General features: G+C 41.4%; 1 protein-coding gene across 2 annotated transcripts in view; it reads left to right on the plus strand.

Moving 5' to 3' along the window:
* Positions 1-227: 227 nt before the first annotated feature.
* Positions 228-26203, plus strand: part of ARHGAP32 (Rho GTPase activating protein 32) — a 236190-nt gene continuing 210214 nt past the window's right edge. The window contains exon 1 of one of the 2 annotated variants that reach the window (XM_050983506.1): positions 228-349. The gene's annotated coding sequence lies outside the window, so the exon portion shown is untranslated. The remainder of the gene's footprint in view (positions 350-26203) is intronic. The other variant, XM_050983507.1, reaches the window with a different exon arrangement.

Genomic DNA, 26203 nt, shown 5'->3' on the forward strand with positions numbered 1-26203 from the left:
CACGACTACCCCGACACCGCGCCATCCTCCGGCCCCGTCATCCCTCCCTTCACCCACCTACCCCCCTCTCCATCTCTTTTCCCCTCCCTCCCTCGGCCGCAGCCTCACGCCCGCCCTTCCCGGCGTCGGGGCGGAGCCGGCGGCAGCAGCAGCGCGCATGGGCCCCGCCGCCTGTGCCTGAGCCCGAGCGGGGGGCGTGTGCCGGACGCGGATCCCCCTCGCCGGGCCCTTGCCGGCCCCTTCCCGGCGGCTCCTCCTTACCTGCGGCGGCCGCGGCCATGGCGCTGAGGGCGGCGGGACGGGGCTGCTGAGCGGCGGTGGGGGCGCGGCCCCGCGGCGGCGGAGCGAGGTGAGCGCGGCCAGCAGAGGGGAGGGCTAAGGGGTCAGGTCGGTATAAGACCGGCGGTCGCGATAGTGTCGCGACAGCGCCCTGCAGGTCATGAGGGCGGCGCTGGGGTGGGTGATGGGGCGCGCGCCGCGGCCGCTGTCGCCATGGGCGGGAGAAAGAGGAAAAATCCCCGCATAAAAGCAGTCATGGGTTTGTCGTGGTGAGGGTTTGTTCGTCCCGGGGCTCCCCTTTCCCGCTCCTAGAGCTCCCCCCGTGTCGCCGGGCGTCTCGCCGGTGGGCGAATTCTCCAGTGGCCGGGGAACAATCCCTGTCAAGGAGGAATAATGGGCATTTCAGCCCATGCGTGCCATCCCCGCGTCGGGCTCGGCGTGGGGACGCGGCTTTGTGCCGGCTCCATTGTCCTGCTGCCCTTTGTGCGGCTGCTGCGGGCATGCAGGGCTCGTGTCCTGGGCCAGCCCTGACCAGGGACCGTGTGAACAGCACCCAACAGGTGCTAGGTGTGCTCGCGGAGGCGGTTTATCCAAATTATCCCGGGGAGCTTCCCGCCCGGTTGCAAAAGGAGGTGAGCGGTGGATGCCGGAGTGAGGTTTATAGGGACGGATCCATAACACTTCTGGGCTCCGAGTGAGCAATGGCAGTTTGGAAAAAAGGTAGACGAACCTTTGAAATTCGCACGTGTGTACCCACCTATGGTGCTGGTTTTTTTTGCAAACCGCGTGTCCCATCTTGTTCTCCCTTGGGAATCTGTCTCCAATGGCAAACGGCTGCTACACACCTGACCGAGGGCTGCTGGATTGTTTGAAGGTCATGGGAATGAGTCAGTTTTTGGTCCTTCTCTGTCTTTTCCACGTGAGACTGTGCAGAAAACGTGCAGAAAACAGCACTTTGGACAGAGGCTTGGACAGCCTCCGTGGGTGCCCAGTTTGTTGTGTTGGCTGGTCCTGGCATTAGGAAGAATGCAATTGAGAGGAACAGGTGGAAAGGCAACAAGGTAGAAGCTTAAAGTATGCCATTCGATTTCAAGAAGCAGCTGTAAGTGTGTAATCCAAAGGTGACCACTCTTCTTTGAAATTTCCTGAATGAGTTTGTTTCCAGGACTCTTAAAATCTATTTCAAGTGTTTAAGGTTGGAGCTTCTGCAGCATAGGGACAAATATCCTGCATGTGCTTATTGAGAATGTGCAGTTTCTCTCCCACTGCACAGAAGTCTTCTCTCCTAAAATCAGGTTAGCCTTGAGTGAGCAACTTGTTTTGACTGGTTTGTAAAATATTACATATTCTTTGTGATAAAATAGCAGTAAATAGTTCTCGTGCTTGGACTGGTTTGTTTTCATGAAACTTATCTGAGCCTTACCAGGGTGCTCGCGTGTGGAGCTGATGGGGTTGGGGAGTTTGAACACATTGAAGCCAGCTGCAAGAATCAAAATTTTAGTCATTTGAGAGTATATGGTGATAGAGATAATAAAGTGGGGGGGGGGGGAATGGGGTCAGTCTGGCAAAATGCAAAACCTGTTACTTAGGGAAACAGAACTGAAAGTGTTACTGTGGTATTAATGCCATGTATAATGTACAGAAGAAATATTAGTCCATTGCTAGAAGCAAATTATTGGCCAATCTTTCAGTTTGTGGCCTTAATCTGGGGTTTGTTTTTTTGAAGTGCTCTTTGTTTCTTCAGAAACAGACAAATACATCTGAGGCAAGTCAGCAGAAATGTCATCTGGGAACTGCTTTAGTTTTTGGGTTTTGTGTCCAGTCTGTAGCTGGATGTTGCAGTGGTTTTGTATCAATTGCTGCTGCTGGGTTGTGAAATATCAGGATCACAGCCCTTAACAATCTCTTTTCTGTAATGTAAAGTGAGGGGAATGATGATCATCATACTCAATTTAAGGGGGATGACTACAGTGGTGACTTACTGCCTGGAGAGAAGATCCTAGAGGGAGTGGAGGAAATCCAACAAAAAAAGGGGAATAGTGCTACTTTCGCCATTTTCCCCCTGGGCTTCTGGTTCTTTTGTGAACTTCTGAAAAGGAAATGTCATTTTGCTGTCTGAATGCATTGTTTTGCATGAAGTGTCAGACCACATTATGGGGATGATTCCAGTCAACTTCCCCCATTTCAAAACAAACACATCAAATACAGTAATATGTTTGTACAAAAACTCAGTGTGTTTTGCAGGATCCCAGTGTCCATGTTTCCAAAAATAAATGATGTTTTTCATACTTTTATTACGGATAGAATAGTTTTTGTTGGGGAGAAGAATTGAGATGGGTTCCCTTGGCCTTTGTGAACTGCTCTCCACCAGTAAGAGGAACATGTTGGCTTTTTCATGAACTGGGGGATTATTTTCATTTGCATTTCCTCAAAATATTCTTACCTTTGCAGTAGTTCTGATTCCAGTGGCTGTGACCAAGGCAAGAGCTATTGTCTCTCCTGGTGCCAGAGAAAGGGAAAAAGATGTAAGTAAACTTGTAAATTTTGGCTGCAGAACCAAAATGGTCCCGTGGGACTGAGAGGATGGATGGTCTCTGCCAGGTGTGGTGTACGCAGGGCCAGGTCCTCTCCCAGGTGTGCTCCTCACCTGCATCTCCTGGATCTGGTTTCGGCCTTTGCTATGCAGCAGCAGCATTGTGTACCAGCAAGGCCGATGAGCTTGCTGCTTGTATGGGTTTGATGATGGGCCAGGTAGGTCCAAGCTGAGAAGGATCCTGACACAGCCGTTCTTCCCCACCAGACTCATGTAGGAATTTGAACTTGAGCACGTTGAGAGTCTGTGCTTCCAGCAGTGGAGATGGTTCTGCCTTACTGTTCGGCTCTGGTAGCTGCTCTTGGGATATCTGATATTGTAATAAAAGAGAAACAGATTGCAGTGTTTATCAGCTTTTAAAGTCCATAACAGCTTTCCTTGGAAAAATCATTCATTTTGGTATTCGGGGTGAGGCAGGTCAACAAGTCTGGGCAGTCGGAGCATGTGGATTTTCCCAGTGATTTCTATTCTTATGCTAATCTTTTGAGCAGGCTGGCTGAGCAAAGTTGGAAAGGAGGGGTGTGCACATCGAGGACACTAAAGAGAAGCCATTTTTGGTGTTTATTGTTATGCAGATTAGGTTTTCCAGTCAGCCAGAATTTGGAGAGCCCGAGGATGTGATTGCTGTGGGTCAGGAGTAATTTAGCAATTCTAACCCAGTTCGGCTGAAACTGTCCCTCTTCAATATTAATTTTGAGGGTTTTTGTTTGCTTTGCTTAGGTTTTATTTTTGTAAACCCATGTTGTAGCTGTAAAGTTGTTATCTTTGCTGCTGAATTAAAGTTGAAAATCTTCAGTTTTCAATTTTTAATTATGGTGATGGGTAAGAAGCGTAGCAAGGCAGCAAAACTTGAGTTGCTCATTTGAATCCTTGTTCCGTTTCTTTATGTGCCTTGCTGTGTTTCTCCCACACTGTCTGCGAGCCCTCGATTTCTGCAGTGGAAAAGATTTTAGATATGTATAGATTGTTGAGTAGTTTCTGCATGTTCCCAGGGAGGTGTGTGTGCCACTAGAAACCAGGTAAAATATGTAAATCTCACTCACAAGATTTCCTTGTTGTATATTAGTTTTCCAAGATTGCTTTAGAAATATGAGGTACTGGAGAAGTCTGAAGGAGATGCTCCAACTTAGGATTTTGTTGCATGGAACAGGAAACTGCAGCTGTTTGTGGCCTCTGTCTTGTATAATATCCCCAGTAATGAATGGGATTTCTGCAGTGCAAAGTGCTGGGGCTGTTAAGCACGTTAAGAAGTCTCTGCGTGTTTATTTCAGTGGTGCCTTGTGGTTCTGAGGTCTGTGCTCACTGTAGTAGATCCGCTTATCCATATTTGTTTGTAGTGCTGGATTCTTTGGAAGTGTGCAAAATAATTAAAAACCGCCCTTTAAACTATTTAGTAAATTGGATTTGCTTTGCCAGCAGTGGAACAGGAAGGTAATCATGTTTAAGCTGATGTTGACTTTTCCAATCTGATTTTCCCTTGGAAGAAACTTTACCTAGTTGTTAAATGCACAGTTAATTACCAGCTGATTGATTAAGCTGATAAACCAATGCTACCAGGTTTACTGTAATCAGGTTGGTAAATGTCCCACGCGTGTGCTTCCTCATGCTCTTGTCTTTCTTTATGATTAAGCCCAGTGTTAACTCTCATCATGCTCACGATTTGAATGTATTTAGTATTGCCAGGTGATGATTGACACTGAAGGTACCATTCAGAGGATGTTCTTGCTCTGTGCTGAAGTTACGCGTGTGTAGTTCTGGAGTTCATAGTGCCATCTCTTAATATTCTATGAGAATATGGCTCAGCAGCTTTTAACCTATGGTTTAGAAAATAAAATATATCTTCACTTTTTAAAATAGTTGTCGTGGGCACTTTTATTGTCTTTCAGTCTTATTTCAGTAGCTATGTTGCAACATTTTGATTGTGTCCTGACATGGTATGAGGTCAGTGGTTGAAGCAATAGCTGTACATCTGTTATTGATCAATGAATCGTTCACCCTCTTGGTCATCTCAGTTACTTTTGCTGATGAAGTAGCTGTGCTTGTTGCTCCTCCATCCTGTCCCTGGTGTGCCTGGGAGTTTTGCCTGCCCTCATCTCAGTACTGATGTTTGTGAGTAGAATAGATTTTAGTGTATCCATTATAACTCATTAAGAATCAGAGAGGAGCTGGAGTTTCTCCAGTTTTCACCATTAATTCATTAAACCAGGACTGCAAGCACTTTGGAGCCTGGCTTCCTATGGATTTCAGGGTAAAATTAAATGCTTAAATATCCTTGAGGTTTTTTTGTTTGATGGAGGGACATTGGTGAGCCAAGTTGTGCCCTTAGGTCTTCTGGTGGCAGCTCTTCCAATGGGTGAATTCCTTTAAAGATACATGCATGAAAGGTGGTTTGCTAAAAGCTTTGTCACCCCTGACTGGGAGATAGAGAAAATCAGTTTTCCCAAAAATATCTTTGATGGCAGGGTGTTAAGTTATATGTGGTTTGAAAATTCTTGCTTCTTACAGAAAGAAATATTTAATTCTCTGTGTATTTTGTTATCTGAGAGATATTTATTACTGACTAAAAACATTTCTATTAAAATATTGAAGTTACGTGGTTGTGCTTTCCCCCTCCCCTTTAATTTCAGTAACAATGTTTCCTGGCATTCGGGCAATGAACTTTCTGGCCTGGATACTCAGGATGCCCAAGGTGTCTGTGAGTTCTCTAGGGAAAAAGTGAAGATGCAGTGCTTGGTGTTTTGAAAACAGTTTGGTTTTTTGGTGCCAGCCTAAAATGAAGAAGTTTTCCAAATCTAAATGTTATAATTTTGCCATATTCTTACAGACTTCGTTAAGGCGTAAGAGTGGCTGTTTTAAAGAATGTAGCTGGACAACCCTGTTTGTGCACAATTTTAATTGCTGCAAGAGTCTATGAGTGTTTGCTGATATTTACCCTTTTCCTCCTTGTTATGATTCATGAATGTCTTCATTAGATTTCATAATAGCAGCCTTGTGCCAGGCCTTTTGTGTTTGTGTTTTACAAGAAGCATCTCTAGAGAGTCAGCTCCCGCCTGCTGGGAACAATCAGTCTTTTAACAGGGTGATTTCAGTAGTTTTTAAAATTTATTTTGACTTCAAAAACACTGTTATCTTGCTCAATAATGCACCTTACTTGTTCTTCCTCCCAGATTTACATAGCAGTGGATACAGTGTGGTAGAATCTTTACAAATTTTATCAACAATTTGCAAATCAACTTTTCATGGACTATGAATACATTTCAGTAGCTGCTTTCCATAACTTGCCCTTATGATTATCATCTTATCCCTTACACTCTGTCTGGGATAGAAATGAAAATTGCTGTTTGGGTATCATGATTAGTTGTTAATGCTTGAATGTGTATTTATAATGTATGGATGATGATACCACTTTTGTACTAAAATATAAAATGTAGGGGTTTTGTAAAACTCACAGATGAATGCGCAACAGCTATAAATATTCAGATAATCCAAAAAGAATTCTTTGGCACAATCTGTAAACCAGAATGTGTTGCTCCTTCCTCGCTTCTAGGAATCTGCAGAGGTGTAATATGTTCACTGGAGGTTGCATCAGTAAGGAGTGCTTGATTTTTATTTCAGCAAAAGTTCTGATAACTTACTTTTGGAAATATAAATGAGATTCCGTAGTCGTCCTGTTGCATGATGCACAAGGCAAGTTTCAGATGTAAAGTTCAGTCATTGGTAACTGCTGCAGCTTATTTCATTGAAGAAACAGGAACAAAAGTTTGTTTGTAACCACTCTGGAACTGAGAACAAAGGCTGCGGGGACCTTTGAACCCTTGTGGCTGTGCATCTGAAGGAGGAATTGTTCAGGAATGGGAAAAACTGCCAGAAGACCAGGGATTTGCTTTTCCCGACAACTTTCTCCAGCAGCGTTCAATGACTGCATTTAAAGAGAAAAAAAAAAAAGTTGGTTAATTGGAAGACTCCCTTACTTATTCTTCCCACAGAGCTCTGATTTGATAATCAAGCATGCTCGGATGGTTATTCTTACCTTTTTTTTTTTCACCAAGGCAAGCTTTCAACAAATGAGTGTGTGTGCTCTCTTTTTTGGGAGAAATCTTAATGATTGATTGCATCCTTAAACATTTTGTTCTCTCCCAAATGTTCTGTGCTAGAGATTCTGGTGTGTGAAGCAATTTGCTTCCTGGTGTTGTTCTGACTCCACAATTATTTTTCATTCACTGGTAGCTGTCTCCTCAGGACGGTAGGGAATTATCAATGTTTGGAAGAAATTGTTCTTCTTTGCAAAAAGTGTTGACTGGCACATTGGTCTCCAGTGGGTTGTCCAGCATGAAGGTTCTGCTGCAGGCAGTGATTTGTGCCTTATCATTCACCTTCATGAATTTTACAAGGCTTAAGCAGAGGATGGGCTGCACTGGATGAACAGATTCTCCAATTGCTTTGTGCAAAGGGAGAGAAACCACGGTATTGAGGGTTTATTATTTTTCCTTAATTAGTGAACATAGCACACCAGCTGGAAGAAACAGAGTTGTTCATTTATATTTCTCATCCTGGACATGCAGCTCATAAGTGTGCTCAGGCATGCGTGTAATGTTCATGTCTGTCCTTCCTTCCCCTGCTGGAGAAACACTCTGTGCTGCTCTGCAGTTCTTTGGGCAGAAGGGAGAAGCTGGGTTTGCCCCTTAAGAATTGAATTAGGTGCAAAACAAGTGGAGGCATGGAATGAGACCTGGAATCTGGTTGTCTTTGTGCAATCACCCTTGGAGAGGATGCTTCACACCAGTTAGCAGCCAGGTGATGTTCATGGCTGTAGCCACCTGAGTGAGAGCTGTTCTCGGGGTGTTCCCTGCATACCTGGTCCCTAGAAAAGCCCAGAAGGAATTGGGAAAGCTCCAGGTACCAGAAAGAAGAGTTAGCCATCGTGTATGATCTGGCTGACAGATAAGTATTTTAAGCAGTGATTCCTCTTGCTGGTAGAGAGGAAAAAAAATCAATTTCTTTCAAATTATCAGGGGCCTCCAGTTCTTCACCCCTTTTTTCTTTTCTCTGAGAATGTACACATGGGGTGGCACTCAGGATGAGGCTGTTGTAGATCCTTGTCATATGTTCAGCCTGCCTTTTCAGCTGTCCTGAATGACAGCAGCTCTCAAATGTCTTGGTTCTTAAAACTGTTGATCTCTTTCTAACCTCTGACTACAGTTTCTGTGAAATTAGTCTGGGCTGTGGGAAGATTTAGCTTTGTAAACTGGATTCCCAGGAGCATGGGAAAACTGTGTGGTCGTTTCCCTTGTCTTTGAAGTTCTTTATGGGATATGAATTGTTTGTCACTGTGCTCTTGACTTTCTCCCCTGTTAAGATATGCAGCAGCTTGAGCTGCTCAAGTAACCATGTTCAGTCACCCATACACAGAACAATTGCCAATCGCATAAGGAAGCCAATATACCCGTGTCTATTCAGTTATGTAGCCATACTGTATTAATTTAAGAAAAATGTAACTGTCTGCAATACAGCTCAGGAGCTTTCTTAACAGTTTCACATAGATTGCAGGAAAACTTCATTATGTGATTGCATCCCTTGCTAGAGGTATTCTTTGCATTTCCTGTTTGGCAAATACCAGGGTTAACAATTAAACCACAGTTAACATCTATGATTAAAACTGGAAATGAAAACATATAGATTGGTGTTTTAGAAAACTTAATTTGTCAGTTCTTATCTCTAGCAAACGGGTGGAGGAGGGATGCCATATGGCTGCTAAATATAACTCAACTTGCTCCTGAAAGCAGTTGAAAAAGTACAGAAGAAGTTCACAATCTGGTATCCGAGTTGTTAATAAGAATGTGCTACAGAATTAGAGTTCAGACTAAGGTAATGGGAAGAGACCCAAAAGTAACCCAATGAAATATAAGTATTTCCTGTGATAGGTGAGGGGGGCTGAGACCCTGGGGAGGTGCTCAGCATCCTGCGGACACTGGACCCTTTCTCAGCAGTGTCTGCAGTGGAAGGGTGGCAGGTGCTGCCCAGTTACACCAGTTTTCCACTCACCACCCTCGCAGTCCAACAGCTCCTAATCCTTGTTTGCTTTAAATGTTTGCACGGCTGCAGCCTCGTGCTGGGATGGTGGAGAACTTGACCTGCTGGAGCTGTGTGAGTAAGATCAGGAATACAGGGCTGTGGTGGCAAGGCTTGAGAGTAGTTATTCACAACTTTTAATTCTGTTTTTAAAATTCTTCTTAGTACTAACATTTGTGTGGGTTTTTTTGTGTGGACATACTGCCAAAATACATGTGATCCCATGTTTTAAGGTTACAACTATAGTTGAAATATGGGAGCATTTCTAGTAAGTATTTTCAAATTGTATCTGCATGCATTTGAAGAAAGTGTAAGTTAGTCATACACCATGCAATGGAGTATTTCTGTGTATTTTTCATAAGTGGATATTTTTGTGAAATACTTTGATTGTGAAATACTAATCTATAAAGGAGATCAATAATTTTCTGATGGGAAAACCTGTGGGGAAAGTAGAGCTCCAAAATACTTGTGATTTCTTCCCCCTCCAAAAAAAAAATTACCCAGGCTGTCATACAGTTGTTCTTTTTGAATGCAAACATCCAAAATAGGTGTTGAACTGATTTAGCAAAGCACTTCAGTATATGTCTAATGTTAATCCAAGGACTCCTGATAGGATAAAAGGCATTGCTGAACTGTGGCAGAAATATCTGATAGGAAAAGCTCATCCTTGAAATAATCAGAAGAGAAACTGCGTTGGTTATGTTCCTTCAGGCCTTTAAAATATTTCAAAGGGATGAGTATAGACTTTCTGATGAGGTTTTGGTGGCTAAAAATGCAGTTATACAAATCACAGCTTGTTGGGGCAGGGAGAATTAATTTATGCACTTCAACATGTGCTCGTCCACTGTTTTCTCTGAAGCTGAATTACAGACAACAAGAATGCGCTTTGTTGTTCTTTAATAATAAATAACAGCATAGCAGTTTTGATCTTCAAAGCACTGCGCAGACCTTAATTAATCTTCATAATACTCCTGTGAGAGACTTAAAAATACTCCCTACCCTTTTGGACAAGGAGCTCCTTAGCATGGAGAAGTTGGAGGGTTTGCTCTGGGCTACATTGTCAGGCCCAGCTGGGACAGTTGCTCAGAGATTCTTGGCACTGGGAGCTTTGGCTGCTTCTGGAGGCTTTGTTGCTTTTCTCATTTATGTGTTAAAATTTCAGAAAAATTTGAATACACAAAAAACTGCAGTTCTTTAGAGTATTTTGGATTTCCAACTGAGTGTTAACTTATGCATATGCATTTTGGAATTTCCCTGTTGAATATTCCTGTAGGCAGGAAAGTGCAGAAGGTTTGTGTTAGTGTTGTTGTGTGGGAGCAGGTATGGAAAACTGCACTTCAGAAAGCCTGGGTCACAACTTTGGTGTGACAAGGTAGAAAATAAATTATGTAAGTCTTTAAAAGAGTCTGTCATAAATCCGTAGGAAGTGTCTCTCAGTCTTCCTTCCCTAATATTCCTAATTATTTGTGTTTAAAATAAGGAGAAGAAGAGGAATTAATGTAGATGTTGATTTTCAAGGTTTTTCCAAGGTAATTGCTGATTGGAGTTTCAGGACAGATTTAGATAGTACATTGCCTACATTTGGAGAATAAAATAAGAATGGCAGAATGAACTGAGACTGTTCAACTCACCTGGAGAAACAGTTCAGAAGGAATTATAATGTAAACTCTTGAAATACTCCTATGTGACCGGTGGGATCCGGGCTTGTTACAGCAGGAGGAAGTTCATTGTGAAATGGTTACTGCAGATAAGGAACCCAAAACATGAGCTGTCAGGAGCAATGCAGAGGTGTATCACAGTGTTCACATCTGTGTTTGCTTCTGACATAACAGACTCAAGGGCAGAATGTTCAATGTTTTGTTCAATACTGTGTAAACTCAAACTAGCTTTTCAGAAACTGGGATGCTTCAAAATCATGAGTAGCCCCTAACTGGTGTTTTTGTACTGAGTTCTGTGAACGCTTTGATGTTGTAATTTCTGCTGGAGGTTGCACCAATTTACATGAGGAATGAAGGGGGAACTGGCTAGTGAAGCAGAAAGCTGGCAACCCATTAAACAGGTCAGAAGGATTCCTCAGCATGAAGAGTAAAGTCAACAGAGTCCTGAAGCCAAACACCAGAAAAGCCTGGTGCACTTAACCTGGTGACCTTGTCATCTTGGAGAAACCTGACAGGATGATGCTCCCAGCACTCCTGGGTGCAGGTCTTTTCAGCATCCCCTGCTGAGCCAATTATTTGGCCCATGGGTTCCCAGGAGAAACCGTGAAGTGTTTAAATGTCTTTTTAAAATTCATTAGAAATGCAGTGAGTTAGGCTGACTCAAGGGTCCATATGGATACTGCACTTTGTTTTGAATGCAAGGTGCAAATAAAATGTCCAAATGGAAAAGCTGTGAGAAGTTTCAAGAGTTCTGAACTATCAAGTCTAATCTTCTGTTCTAAATACTGTTGAAATTTTTATTAACAAAATTCTGCAAATAATATGTTTAACTCTGTTGGGTTTATGCGTCCTGTTCTTCCACATTTTTGATACATTAGAGAAGCAAATCATGATTTGACAGAGGGCAGAATATATCCTCGTTACAGAACTTCAACCCCATAACGTCCATGAGGGGTAAAATCTTCTCTAGGTCTTCCTTCTCTGACTTTGTTATTTCATTTCTGGAGGTTTCTTAGAGGTGTTCAGAGGGATAAATTAAACATCAGCAAACAAGTTGGAAAAGAATTTGTGTATTTTAGTTTCCCACGTACTGTGACAATAAGGAGGGTTTTGATTGCTGAACAACACATGGTTCTGGACCAGCTGTGTCTGATAATGGATAAGTGAAATCCCATGGCATATGCTTTGGGACAGGCAGAGATCTTCCTTCCTGAAGCACACACTGCTGAAATTCTTTTGGTTAAAAATGACTGCAATTTTTAACTTGCCTACCTTTCTCAAGTTTTTAAAGCTATTTATGCAAGTAGCAGTTTCAGTGAGATGACAGTAAGACCCAGGAGTTGTTTGTTGTAGGGTTTTCATGCATCTTTGAACTAATTTCTGGCCCTGATTGTGTGCATACACGTGTAGTGCTCCTGCACTCTCGTGTGTCTCCTGGGAAAGAAAGGTCTTTTCTTCCCCTTCCCTCCCAGCAAAGCATTCCTCATGCTGCACACCAGAGCCAGCTTCTGGGACTGGTGACACTTCTTAAAGTGAATAAAAATCTCATTCCTCATTAGTGTTGCTGATAGTTTACCTACCCGATAAGGACTTTTAGATGGAGGTATTTGACATGTTAATTCATGGGCATTATAGATGAGTTAAAGTATTCTACATCTAAGCCTTCTAATTCTTGCCTGAAATTTTATTAGCACACTGCTAGACAAAGTGCTGTATATGAAGGGCTAGACAGTGTTTGGAGATTTGAAAGTTTGCACTGTTATATTTAATTTTCCTAAATAAATTCATAGGCAACTTGTTCTTTTCCCAAATGCTGCATATTCTAAATCAGACTAATCTGTGTGGCATTCAAATCCACACAGCAGGCCTTGTAAAACTCAGAGAAGTGCTACGTGGAATTTCTTCAGTTGGTCCAGCAGCTCTTGAGCTCAGCAAGTCCGACAAACCAGAAACTCCAAAGAACTTGGGTTGTTCTTGTCACTTAAGACAGGGGTAAAGAAATAGTCTTTGTTTTAAATGGGAGTAGTGTGTGGGTTCAGTGAGTGTGGTCTTAGCTCACATCAGTGGCACTGGTTCTTTGTGGAGTAAATGGACACCTTCCAAGCACTGAAATCCTGCCCTGTATTTGCCTGATCTTTGAAAGGATTAATGCATGGACAGTGTATGGATTTTCTTGTGTCACTGCTTTTTCATGCTTGTGGGGAAATCCAGATGATTCAGAGAATGGTTTTTGAGAGATGCTTTGTGAACGTTGTTTGCTGACTGACATATGGTGTGGCATACGGTGCTATTTACCACCTCAGAGTCTGAACTTACAGGGAAATGATTTTCTTTTTTAAACATTTAACTCTATTAAGTACTTGTAGACATCTTCCAACGTTGCCCTGGCCAAGTCAATTTACACTTCCCTTTTATTCAGCTTGTCCCATCTGTTTGTGACTGTTTTCTTCCTTGTTTTTATTCTAGAAATAGATTTTAGAGTTTCAAGGGCTGAGGGTCTCAGCATCAAGCACTTGCAAATCTCTCTTTGCTTTTTACCTGCAGCCTCCAAGGTGTCTTGTCTGAGATCTTGCTATGATGTGGAAATGGAAGCTAGGCCTACTACTGGACTGAAAATAATGCTCATACATCTTCTTTCCAAGTCATCCTACTTCTCCCCTGGAGTAGCAAACTTTTGAAACGGTGTTAGTGCAAATGAAGAAATGATGTCAAGAGGTGCCTTTTTTTGTTAAAAATCTGGTTTGTAGAGGAAGAAGAAAAAAATAGTAGGGGACAAGACCGTTATCTTAAAACTTGGGCAAATGGAGCTTTGAGATTATGGAGTTTCTGGAAGAGTACATCAGTCCCTTTTGCCTTGGTGGGAGATGTTGAAATAAAAAAGCTTCAAAGGGAGAGAAATGCTCTGGGCTTTTCAGGCACAACTTTTGATACCATGGAAGTTGCTGGTGAGTTTGCTTTCTTCCAGCTAGGCCTGTAGGTATTGCAGTGAAGATACTAAAGATGTTTATTTGCTTTTATATTATTGCTTTTTCAACAAATGCTTTAATTTTTTTATATGCAGAACTTAAGAACATGAACAGAAGTGAAACAAATGCTCAAGTGTAGATTTACATAAAAGAGACATGAAAAAAGGACCTGAAATATACAGGGAGATGTAGAATGGTTTGTGTTTTTCTGAGCTTGTTTCCATCTCTCTGGTTTATATTAGTGTCATTTCTCTAGCAGAGGCTGCAGTTTTACAGAAAGAAAAATTAGAAATGTATACAAACACTTTGAGAATGTTTCCTCTGCTCCAGTTCTACTTTCGCCTCCTCCAGTCTCAGTTGGAACATTCTGATTGAAGTGTGGGTCTACATCCTCATAAAACAATGTCAGGATCTGTGCCACTTCCCTCTGAGCATCAGTCACCTTGTGAACATTCCTGTCGAGAGAAAGCAATAAATGTTTCTCCTCCCCCATTCCTTGCCTATACAACTCTGCCAGTTTCTTTTCTTTTTTTTTTTCCCTGAGTCATAAGGAAATGGTGGTCAAAGCTCTAAGCAATAAACCTGTATAGACTATTATAGCTGCTGCTTAAATGTTAAGGTGGTAGAAAATTTTAAAGTGAAAGTCCAGCCTTCATCAGCTTCCTGTGTTTCCACTCTATCCCAGCTATATGGATAGAGAATCTCATTCCAGGATGCAAAATGTTGGTATTTGTAATATTTTCAATGCAAATGGTAAGCACCATGAAAAGAAAAGGGGTTTTTACTTAGGTTTTTAAGTTCTTTGTGGTGTGAGGCTCCTTCACACAACAGAAAAAAGTATTCTGTACTTATTTGAAGCTTTGCAAAGATTAAGAGATTATAAACAGAAATATCTGTGTGGATATGTCATTTATAAGTTTGTTTCTTCAAACCAGTGTTTATAACATGCCGAAGAGATTAAGGATGTCAGAACTGTAGAGTGAGGAGGAGGCAACGTAGGTATCTAGTCTGATGCTTAAAATACAGAAGGTAATGTTTGGAGGGTTTCTTAAGTAGATAAAACATCTTTGTGAAAGCATTTAAATGAGAGCTGGTTTTGCTTACAGAGGCCATACATTTAAATAAGCTTAAAATATAAATACAACTGCATGCCTTCCTGGAGACATAAACCAACATGTCTTACGTGTTCCCCTTCTCTCCCACTGGGACTTTGTGCTAGCCTAAGTTTGCCAAATGACACCTTTTTGTTGGTAATCAGGAAAATTGTCAGTGTTTTGAGGTAAGTTTGACTCTGTGTTACCCTGCATACTGAAAGTTATGTGCTTAAAAACCTGGTGCCATAGTAAAATCAGCTGATTGTGGTATCAAAGGGTCCCCTGCCTGAAGGAATATAGTAGTGTCATCAGTCTTCTCCTGGTGGTCTTCTCCTTTTCCTGTCTGTAGATGTTCTTTACAGGATCTTGGAATTCAGCGGAGGTGGAAAATGATACACCATATGGAAGAGACCTTGTGCTCACTGCTCAGCCGTTCCAAAAAGAGGGATAGCAGAGGAAAATCCACCTGCCAGTGGCCATAAGGGCCACTGTCTCAGTGCTGACCCTCAGCTGGGAGTTCTGCCCCACAGCAAGGAGATCATTAAAACATCCAGGTGATCCAGATGTGCCAGTGCCTAAACTCCTGGGCTTTCTGTAGGGAACGTATGTCCATGAGGAAGGGATTCCATCAAGGCTCCAGCTGCCTCCAAGCCAATGGACAAGCCAATTTAAGGTGTCCAGTTAAAGAAAGAAATGAGTTTGAGGTTCACCAGACCCAGTTCCAGTTGGTACTTTCTTGCAAAGACAGATTTTCTTGAGTTTCAGTTCTGACTCCATAGTGTTCATCAACCATGGGGCACCAACTGCTGGCCAGGGGCACAGCTGTGACCCAGCTGCATGCTGCAGCCCTGGACCTCTGTTCCTGCCTTTCCTTCATTGCTGTTACATTTTTCAGGATGGATCAGATTCTGTATGTTTTACTGAAGTGTGGCAGAGATGTCTGATTCACTTTCCTCGAGATATTTTTTGGTAAAACTGCAGAATGTGCTGCTTTGCTTCAGCAGAATCTGAAGGTTGCATTTGAACATTTTCCTGAGGTTCTGAAAAGAAACCTTTTTGAAGGATTAAAAAAAAGGGTTGTCAAATGAATTTCAAGATATTTTTAATTTCAAATAATTTATTTATTTAGCCATCTTATTAGAAGTTTTTTAGGTTGCTTTTTTCCCCCTTCCTAGTGTAGAAAGGGGAGATTAAATGGCCATGTTTTGGAAGTGGCATTAATAAATCTTTCCTCAGCCTTGATGTCCATCCTTTGGAGGAAATGTTGACAGAGCAATAACGTTTGTGCATCCTTTGATGTGTGAGGGTTTGCCATCTCCTCAAACTCACTGTTGCTTTAAATAGCCCTAAATACTACTTTGAAGCAAGAGGAGCAGGGAAAGCAAAAGACTGACAAGACAAATTTCCTTAATAACTTCCCATTTAGCCAAAAGATAAACTGGTTTTCATTGAATATTCTTCATTTATAGCAAGACTGACTAATTGAGACCCATGTAAAGTGTTTTGACAGCATGCTTCAAAATCAGCTTCTGAACAGATAAATTACTTGCCTGTGGCTGGCTTGTTTTTTAATCAAGTTCAAATGCAGGTTCCTGAAGTGCTTTTATTGAAGCAATTTTATTTTACTATAATTAAAAATATAGGGCCACTACTTTATATTGCCAGCTTTTGAGGGGCAGATCCGCAGTGTAGAATTGAGTCAACTGTTTGGGTTTTGCTTTTTAAAAAATTTCTTGTGCAAATCTCTGAATCTCTTCTGGTTAACTTTGAGTGGATTTGTCCTGCTGTCCTTTGAAGAACTGAGCAGTGTGTTTTCATAGGTGATGAAATGGGAGAGTATATATTTTGGGTGCAGCAATCCTGCACATGCCCTGCACAGTTCAAGCTGTATTGGTCTCTACCATGACACCTCTGTGGTGTACAATCACTGTTTTAAATGCAAAATATGTTAAAGAATTGCTGTTGCTGAGCAGACACCTATCAAGGTGAGTGGCCCTTAAATATGATTTACCTGTTGAGTGTATCTGTCTTCTGAATGTTATCAACAGTATTTCTGAATTACAGAATTGTTGGGACAGTGGAGGGGGTTGAATCTTTGCATAAGTAATTTTTAACTGTGCTGTTTCTGACAGTTTAAATATTATTGACCAAAAACACATTTATGTTTGTTCAGCATGAATGTTCTCCTCTGTAAGAGTCACCGTCTGTCTCATTTCTTCTGCATCTATGGGTAGTTTTTGTTTTTTTTCTTTAAATCTGGGTAGACTTATTTTTAGAACTTATATTAGGTGATTAGTAGTTGTGGTTTGTTGCAGGTATTTTTCTTCTTACAAAGAAGAGAAAACTTCAATTTATTACTTAATATAAGTTTTAACTCTTTTCCCCAGTGGTTTGATACTCCCCCACTGTTTGGTTATGGTATTAAGCCATGGGCCATCAAGTTATTTCAGCTGCAGTGAGAGATGATCATCTTCTCACTGTCTCTTGCTGTCCCCCCATGCTGGCATTCCTTAACCCAATTCTGCCAGAACTCTCTGGGTTAGCATTACCCCAGACAACGGTGAGAAGTCCAGGAAGTAAGTCCCAGCTACTCCGGTCATGTTGGGCCAGCAGCAGCAGCATTGAGTTCAGTATTAATTTCTATGTCTTTCCTGTAGTTGTGCTCCTGCTGACTTCAAATGGGTTTGAAATTGTTCAGCATTTAGGAAGAAACAGCAGCATCTAGTAAAACCAACACCCAACAGTGTAGGGGTCTCCCAAGAGCTGGAATAGAGGTCAGCGTGGGAAAACTTTTTGAGGGAATTCCAGTCCCTGAAGTCTTGGAAAAAAACACTCCCAAATGTAAATGGAGATTTGTTAGGACCAAAAAATCTTTGGTGTGGCAAGCAAGATGCTGCAAATAGTGTTGTTTATAAATTTATTTATCTATTAAATCTTCCCCCAGGGGATTTCATCGTTATCTGCCTTTTGGAGATAATTTTAAAAAGGATTTTTTCACTATTCATGGCTGTTGATGATCACTGGTTGTTTCTTTTTAGAATTGTTAAAACACCACTTTTCAAAGAATCACAGAGTATTCTGAATTGGAAGGCACCCATCCGATTATGTAGTGTAGCTCTAAGTGAATGGTCTATGCAGGGATCGAAACCACAACCTTGGCATTACTAATTCTGCACACTGCTTTTAAATGTCTTTTTCTCCTTTAAGAAGAAAGCATTCATTATTTGCCTTGTGATGTGAGGTTTGCAGAACTTAGTGGAATGAACATGACACAACTTGAAATAATACAGTGGAAAAAAATCCCTGGCTCAAGGTAGTTTAAAAACCAAATTAATTTTCTCTGCCTCTGACTGATTTTATTGTGGTGCTTTGGTGGTTTTTCCCCTTCTTGTTGATCCCTTAAAAGCTTCAAGGAGCTACCAGATAACTTGTGGCCTTAGAAAAGCACAGTGCCATCAGGTATAGCTGAAATTTCCTAGGATCTTGTCAGCTTTAAACAAAGAGAGAGAGGAGGATCAGGCAGGTGTCAGTAGTGACAGTTTCAGTCATTGTTTTCATGGCTCCTTTGTAAGTACCAGGAGGATGTGTTGTAGAATATTATTTAGGATTATGAACCCGAGTCAAAGAAGGCTATTTTTAATTCACTGTCTGAAGGAGTCATTTTGTGGCTGTGAGGATGCTTGAGCCAGCATGAGCCACACCTGAAACCAACTTGATTTCCTATTGTTGAGCTGTTGGTGATTCACTTACATTTTGTGACAGGTTAGTTGCAGCATTCATTAATGAGTGTTTTGAATCATTTAATCGAACTCTTTCTCATAATTCATACATTCAGAAACTTTTAAAATGCATGGTGGGGATGGGAAAGAATGTTTTTGACAGTATTTCAGAAAAAATCACTGCCATTGAAATTTTGCATTCAAGACCAATAGGACTTTAGGGCTGTATCTTCCTCACATGGTTTTATTTAAAGACATTTTATAGTTTCTTTTCTTTACTAATAAACCAGTTTGTGACCATCTAGTTTCTTAAAAAATCCTTTGCCTGGCTTATTTGCAGAAGAGAATCTGGCCAGCCCAACCTATGCTCCAGGCTCAGCCCTTTCCAGCTCTGGGGATGAGCTTTGCTGACTTCATGGGAAAGGGAAAGCTTTCAAGTGAGTGGGTTTTGCCCAGCTCCCTTTACAAGCCTTCACGCTTCTGGAGTTGCAGAAAGCCAAACATTTCAGCAACAATTTGCTTCCTTCCCACTACTCATTGAAGTTGCAGATGCACTTGATTTAGAAGGGTGCTCCAACACTGCTGAACCATCAGCATAGCCCCACGGGTTCAAGGGAGGGTACAGATTTAACTTGAAGCATATGCTGAGCTGAAATGGGATGTAAATCAGGATATTATTGCATTTTGTCAATTACCATTGCTCCGTACTTCTAGGAGTAAAAGGGCATTTTCCCCATGCTTGATTATTCCTCTTTGTTACATTTTAAAGTTTATATATTTCCTTTTTTTTTTTTTTTCTGAAGAGGAAACTTCATCGTTCTTCCCCACTTCTGTCATTGAGCTATATAGAAAAGACTTCAACACGATAACATATGGGAAAAAAAGTGGTTTGGGTTCAGTCTGAGCAGGAAGACATCTCAGAACATTCATAGCTCAAGTGATAGGGGAGAGTTTCAGTCAGAAACCTGCCAGGTTTGAGTGACTCCACTGTGCTGACTTTCCTCTACTCATCAAGACATGTTGAACATCTGTTTGAGTTGAGGCCACAACACTAGTTCCATTTTTCCACCTTCTTTCTCCTTTTATTAGAATAAAATTTTGAAGCTTATATTGTCTGGTCTTGCCTCTTTAAATACAGATTATTTTATCTGACAAATGCAGGATTTTGGCTGCACCTTCTCTTCAGCAACTTGTGTATTTAAGAGGAGGTCACCACTTGAGCGTGAGAAAAAGTGGGTTATTGAATTGCAAAAGAGCATACTTGTCTCTTTGAATTCCTTTGAGAACAGCCTACTTTATGTGTATTGCTGTTTGGAATCGGCCCTGTGCATTTGGCAAGCACAAATGGAAATGGGTAATAGGGCCAGAATATTGTACTCACTCTTCCTTAGTGCTGCATCCTGGAGTGTCTTTAGGTTTTACTGAGGTTATTAGATTATTAAATTAGTGAAATGTGTGGTTTTTGTGTGTACTCAAAGGAGCTTTTAGTAGTCCACTTTGTTTCAGTGTTTTTGGAGACTCAGAATTTTTCACCCTATAGTCACATTGAATAAATCATGGCATTAAAAGTCTTCTTTTAAAACAGAATAACTTATGCCTTGCAGCAAATACTTTAGCAAGATGAACATTTTAAATTAATAACTTTGGAGACCTGTCTCTGTTTAGCATGTTGTAGTTATGATTTGTTTTCCATGGATGTTAGAGCAAAACAGTGGTGGCAGTTTATGATGCAAAGGGATGTCCTCAATTACAGAAAAAATAGAACGAGAATATATATTGAGGGGAGAATTTTCATTATTGTCGTGAAATTTAGCTTTTCTTTCTGCTTCTATAGCTTTTCTTTCTGCTTCTACTGAAAGTTTTAGGAGAACTTATGTTCAAAGACCACAGAGAAGCACTGGGCACACAGAACTCATAGAAAAGAATTTTGAATTATTACTTGGAAAAAAAACCTGTACATTTCTTTTCTTTCCTGGCTTTCTTCCAGCTGCTGTTGGTGACATCAAAATAAACTCTGACTTTTGGGCAAAGGTGGGATTGTGGGTTGGATCAGATGCTTATTCCAGCTGCGAATACTTGTTTATTCTGAGGCTTGCAGTCATTTTTGTTTATTGCGTGCAGTTCCTCCTCCCTGATCTGCAGCTACAAATGAGGGTTCCCACATGCCCTTTTCCTCCCTCTGTGTGTGAGGAATCTGTTCCTGCAATTGATGGAGTCGAAAATGCTCAGCACAGGCTCCAAGCTGCTCATAAAACCAAGTGAGTCTTGGAAAATGGGGCCTAGAGACCTTGGAATCAAATGTTTCTCTGCATTACTTCAAACATAAACCTCCAGCAGCTCATCCGTTGTGATTTTGCACAGCACACTTTGGGTTTTAAAAGCTCCAGCAGATATGAAAGCATTGATTATTGGCAAACTAATCATCCAAAATTCATCTGGCATTTCAAAGGCTTCCTCTAATTGAGCTGTTTAGGAAATTAGTTAGTCAGACGATATGCAATGATAACCCCCATTTTCTTTGGGGAGTGTTTTTAATTTGTATGTTATATATTTGATGCTTAGAATCAAATAATGGGGAGACTAATAACTGCAGAATGTTCCAAAGGGAGCTATAAGCAAAGTATAGGAATTTTCCTGCCTAAAAATTGAATTTCTGGGCTGGCAAATAAGTGTTCTCTTTATTCCCAGGCTGATATTTAAAAAGTATTCAACTTTGCAGCATCATCCTTGTTTCAAGGCATTGTCTGCCAAGCACTGTCCAGGTGTTATATCATTTTGGAATTATTTTTTTATCTAAAACACACGATATTTAACTGAAGCCAAGCACTCAGTTACCTACGCCTGGCTCAGTGAGATTTTGCCAAAGAAAGGTTGCTAGAGAATTGGAGAACTGCTTAGTTGTAAAACTGCTTTAAATTATTTGAATGCTGCTTAACAGGCTGCTGCAGCTTCCAGTTTTAAGATGATTTAGCAACAACAACAATCTGTGGTGGTTAAGCTGCAGGAGTCACATATAACTAATCTTTTTTTTCCTAAGTATTTTTGTCATATTTATTTTTAAATTGTTTTTTTCTTAGTATTTTAATTCTGACTGTTCGGCTAGATCTTATTTTGTTCTTTTGCAGAGTATGTACACAAAATACATAAAACTTTGCAGTTATGGCTTTAGTGTACAGCAGGAAGTGGAGTATTCCCATCTCTCTTGCAGAGGTTCTTTGTAATGAGGTTTCAATCCATTGCCCTCTCTGGAATCAGATTTCTATAAGTGATCACCTTGTATGTGATGGCTGGAAAAATAAATAGAATAAATAGGATAATGAGAAATTTGGGGTGGAGGTTGGGGTACAGGTAGCCAACATTGCTGACTTGCTCCTTAGATTTAAATTGTAATGTCTTTGACAGAGAGTAGGGATGGGGGATGAGATTTAGCTGAGCATGGTGCTGTCTCATTTTCCCTGATTTGCATTGGATATCTGCAGTGGAGGACACCTGAAGATGCTTGGCAGTGATGCCATCGTGGGTTGGTGCCTCCCAGCACTGCCCTGGAGGGATTGTGTCCTCCTGAGGGGGCACCAGGCACATCTGAGTTGTTATTTAATGCAAACTAAAGATGTCTGAAGGGCCATTCCTTCTCCCATTCTAAAAAGAAGACCAAACTCGTGAGTTTCACGGGCCTGTTGGCTTAAACTGATGCATTTTCTGGATTTTTAGTGGAGCTGAAAACCAGGTGTGCCTCTAGTCCGTGTTGTCTTTGGAAAAACTGCATCTCAATAGTGTAGGACTGTGTGTATATGTTTATAGTAATCCATTAAGAACCACAAGCCACATGCTGTGAATACATTTACCTAAAGTATTGTTTAGTGTTCTGCTCCGATTTCTCTTAATGTTCCACTCTTATTTTATAGTGTTGGTTAAAATTTACAATTTGTTTAATATATAAAGTTCTAAACCCACTTAAAGGCAGCCATAAGATCAGAGGTGGCCATTATGCCCTTGAAAATACTGGGATTTCTCATTTTGTCATTAAATTCCAAGCTTTGGCATAGGCTGCAGATGCTTTAGAGACGTGTGTGAGATACTGGATCTTCTAGACCTGGGAGGCAACGAATTGGAGGTTACCTGGAATGTTTTGACCAGAACTCTGTTCCAGATTATGTATTTAGCTCAGGATTTTGCCAAGGATGTGGTGGCCAGGCAGAGAGTTTCGCTCTGCAGTGGTGGATCCTGCCATCCAGTCTGTTTTATGAGACACCAGAGGCACCTGGACCAGGATATAGTTCACTTTAACTGTTTGTCTCACAAGATCTGTGAACAGCTCCTTTTACCCAAGCAGTTCTTAGGGGAGCTGAACAGCTGAATTCAACTTGTCCAGGTAACAAGCACATCAGGAACAGGTGCCTTTCAAAAGGCTTTATGTCTTTCTCTAGTTAGCTTGCTTTCCTTTTCCCTTAGGTTTTTAGTTAGATATAAATACTTGGAATTAGGTTTTTTCCATGGTTTAGCCTCTCAATGGTTCTAATGGTGCTGTTGAAAATAGTGAAAAGCTTTCTGGAGAGGGATATTCATGCAGTGTATGTGTTAAGCCTCTTTCTTCCGAGCTCTAATTTCAAATCAGCATCCTATACAGATCTGCTACTGCATTTCCTTAATCCTAAACAGTTCAGGATTTTTTTCCTCCCTTCAGAGGAATTTTAATAATTTTTGGTAGCACATGTGTGGAAAAAAAAAGTAAAAAACCCCCTTTTGCTGTAGAGTGAATGAGAAGTCATTGCTATTGTCAGCTCTCAGTGGGTTACTTGCATATAAATAAATTACTGGGGGGAGGGGGCGAATAATCTTTTGTTAACGTTGCATTCTGTTTCTCGTGGCTGCTATGGCAACAGATGAGCCAGTGCTGGATGGAAAAGCTTACTGGCACAGCAGAATGGAGTGATGAATTTAGCAGGAGTAAGAAGGGAAGAGCACAAATCCTTCGGCAATGCTGTGAAATGAGTCACCAATTAACCCGCAGATGGGGAAGGGCTTCCACGTGTATTTACAAATTATTGAAATCAGATTTCGGCGATTACATTTGGAGCCGGAAGTGTGACAGACTGGAACTCTGGGGCAGCAGTCAATTAGACTGTGTCGTTTGCAGATGATTCGGACTTCCCCCCCCAGTCAGGTCCTTTGTGTAGCTCCTAAAGGTTTAATTTGCTATTCTGGGTGTTTCTTAAGTGAAGTCCTCAATGACCGCACCACCACGCATTCCTGCCTCTCGGCATTGCCAAGAAAAGGCAGTCAACGACTTCTGTCTCCTGCCCTTCTAAGATTTTGGGCTAGAAGGGGTGCCTTTTCCATTTCCCTTCTGCTAAGCTGAAAATAAAGGGGGTTAACCCTCCTTTAGAGGATAAGTAGTTTTAACTCTGCTTTTTTCTTTTACTCTTCAATGGTAGAAAGCACCTCTCACATACTTCAAAGCTTGGCTGGAGTAGCAGTCTCGGTCATAAATCAGGATTTTGTTTGGAAGAGAAGGTTTTATTGGAATGATTCCAAAATGTCGTCTTGTGCCATGCCTGGCTTTAGGTGATACTTTGAACGATAAATGTGATGAGGCCAGTTCTGCTCCTGGCTTGTTCATGACTCCTACTTTTTCAACTCACAGACTTTGGTTGGATTGTGGGATATTTCCCCCCACAGCTGTTCTGGCATGACTTGTATTATCCTGAGACAGGGATTACATTGAGTTCTTGGGGAGAGTACTTGTCATCTCAAGTTCCTGGTGAAACGTCAAGTGGGCATTCTAATTGCTGCTCCAGTGGGAGTGTTATTGCTAAGGAGAAAGTTCCAGAGCATGGAATCTTCTCTGCAGAAACTTCACCCAGAGCTTTAGCATTGTGGATGGCATGTAATGGAGATGGTTCCCGAAGTTAGTAATCGGATTATTTACTGTCAGTAAATAGTGCCAGACAGTGCAAATTGCACAGCTGTGAAGTTTTTAGCAATATGGAGTTTTCAGAAGCCTGGAGGAAAGGAATATTGGGTACGAGAGGAGAAGTGGAGGGAGGGCTTTGCCCAGAGCAAGGGAAAGCTTGCAGGGAAAATCAGTGTAGGATGTTTAGAAGGCTGTCAGGGGTAGAGGGGTGACAAGGGGCTTATTTTTTATTTTAGTGGAGAGACAAGAACACTTCTGAAAGAGTTTTAGCAAGAAAAGTTAGAGATGGGTGAAGAATCTTATGTGAAGAGTGTTTTAGCCAAACTTAAGGATAAACAAAAAAATACTGTAGAGGAAGTCACTGATGCTATAGGTGATGCTTCCCTCTTGAAAACTGAAGTGCTGGGGGAGAAGGTAAAAAGCTACAGGAGGGACAAAAATGCCTTGTTCACTGCAGACACAGATTGTAGGGAATAAAGTATCTTTGTGTACCCTAAATGGTCTTGTGGAGATGCTGTTGGCACTTGAAATGCTTCAGTCTGTGTTGTCTCTTTTCAGATTTCGACTTGAACAATATGGCTTGACTTGTGTCAGAGCTGGCTAAGGGTTTTCCTGGGCTGTTTTGTGTTTTGGTATTTCTAATGCTCCCAAATGCAGGCAGAAAAATACATGAGGTTGCTTTGTGGGAGTTGAAATAGATGGTGATTAGAACAGGTGGGAGAAGAACTAAATGCTGTGAAAAAACAATTTTTATGTATTCTCCAAAACCAAGTAGAGTTGTAAATACTGGGAAATGCAATTTCTTTCTCTGCTATATGCTGTGAGCTTGTTAAAATGAGTCCTCTGTCCCTCCTGGGCGGGGAATGTGTCCTTGCCATCCTTTGGGAGAGTGAGAGGCTTTGTGGGGCCTTACCTGCCCTGCTTGATTGTCAGCCCCTCTGGGGAGAGATTGAGCAGTCTATAAAGGACTGTTGATTTCCATTTCAGGACAGGCCTTGCGGTAGGACGTGGGAGGGGAATACTCCTGGGTCCTTTGCGGCCTAATTCTGCTTGTGGAATAACCTTATTTAGTGAGATTCCATGTTTTGAGATGTGCCCTGAAGGATAAGGCTGAAAGGATTTACTCTAAGTCTTGCCTCAGCTGAGGATGGAGACCCATCATCTTGCCTGCATCAACTTTGTTAGTCTTGGAAATAAGTTTTGTCATTGTTTGAAAGAAAGTCCCACTAAATAATGTATTTCAGACCGTGCTGCTCTGCAAATGATTAATAGTAATACCTCAGATTATTCCTGGCTCACCATTTCCTTTCTCAACTCCACTTGTAAGAAGAGTATTTCATCCCTAGACACTTTTTAAAAAATTATTTTGTGCTCCATAAACCAGCACAGTGCTGAATCTCTGATTTGAGCAAGCAGCACCTTGTTAGAGGTGATGGTAAACTGAAGGTAAATTTTCTTGCCTCTCACAAAGTTGTCCCTTCTCTTGACATCCTTATACCATTCCTGCTAAGGCTGGCTTTCTTCCCAGATAACTGAAAAGCAAAATTATTTCTGAAGAGTTGGGATTATGGCTTTGGAAATAATTTAATCCAAACCAAATTGCAGAGAAGGATTTAAAAATGAAATAATTTTGCAGCACCCACTTCTATTACAGCCTTTGACTTCTCAGCCCCTGTGTGTGTGGATGTGGCATGAGCTGAATTTGTGCTGCTCTCTTGGTGGAGGACAGCACTGACTGCCAGAAAAGGGGTAAAACCATGTATTGAGTTCAGTGCTACAGGAAGTTCACGGTTACCTACAGCATGTTTGATTTGATGAAGTCAGGATTTTGTAATTATTGATCTGCTAACAGTGCTGTGAGATAATAAGCTCTCTCCAGTCTGGACATGGAAAAGCAAAAGCATAGAGGAG

The sequence above is a fragment of the Serinus canaria genome, chromosome 24 (genome assembly GCF_022539315.1).
Source record: "Serinus canaria isolate serCan28SL12 chromosome 24, serCan2020, whole genome shotgun sequence".
NCBI classification, from domain to species: Eukaryota; Metazoa; Chordata; class Aves; order Passeriformes; family Fringillidae; genus Serinus; species Serinus canaria.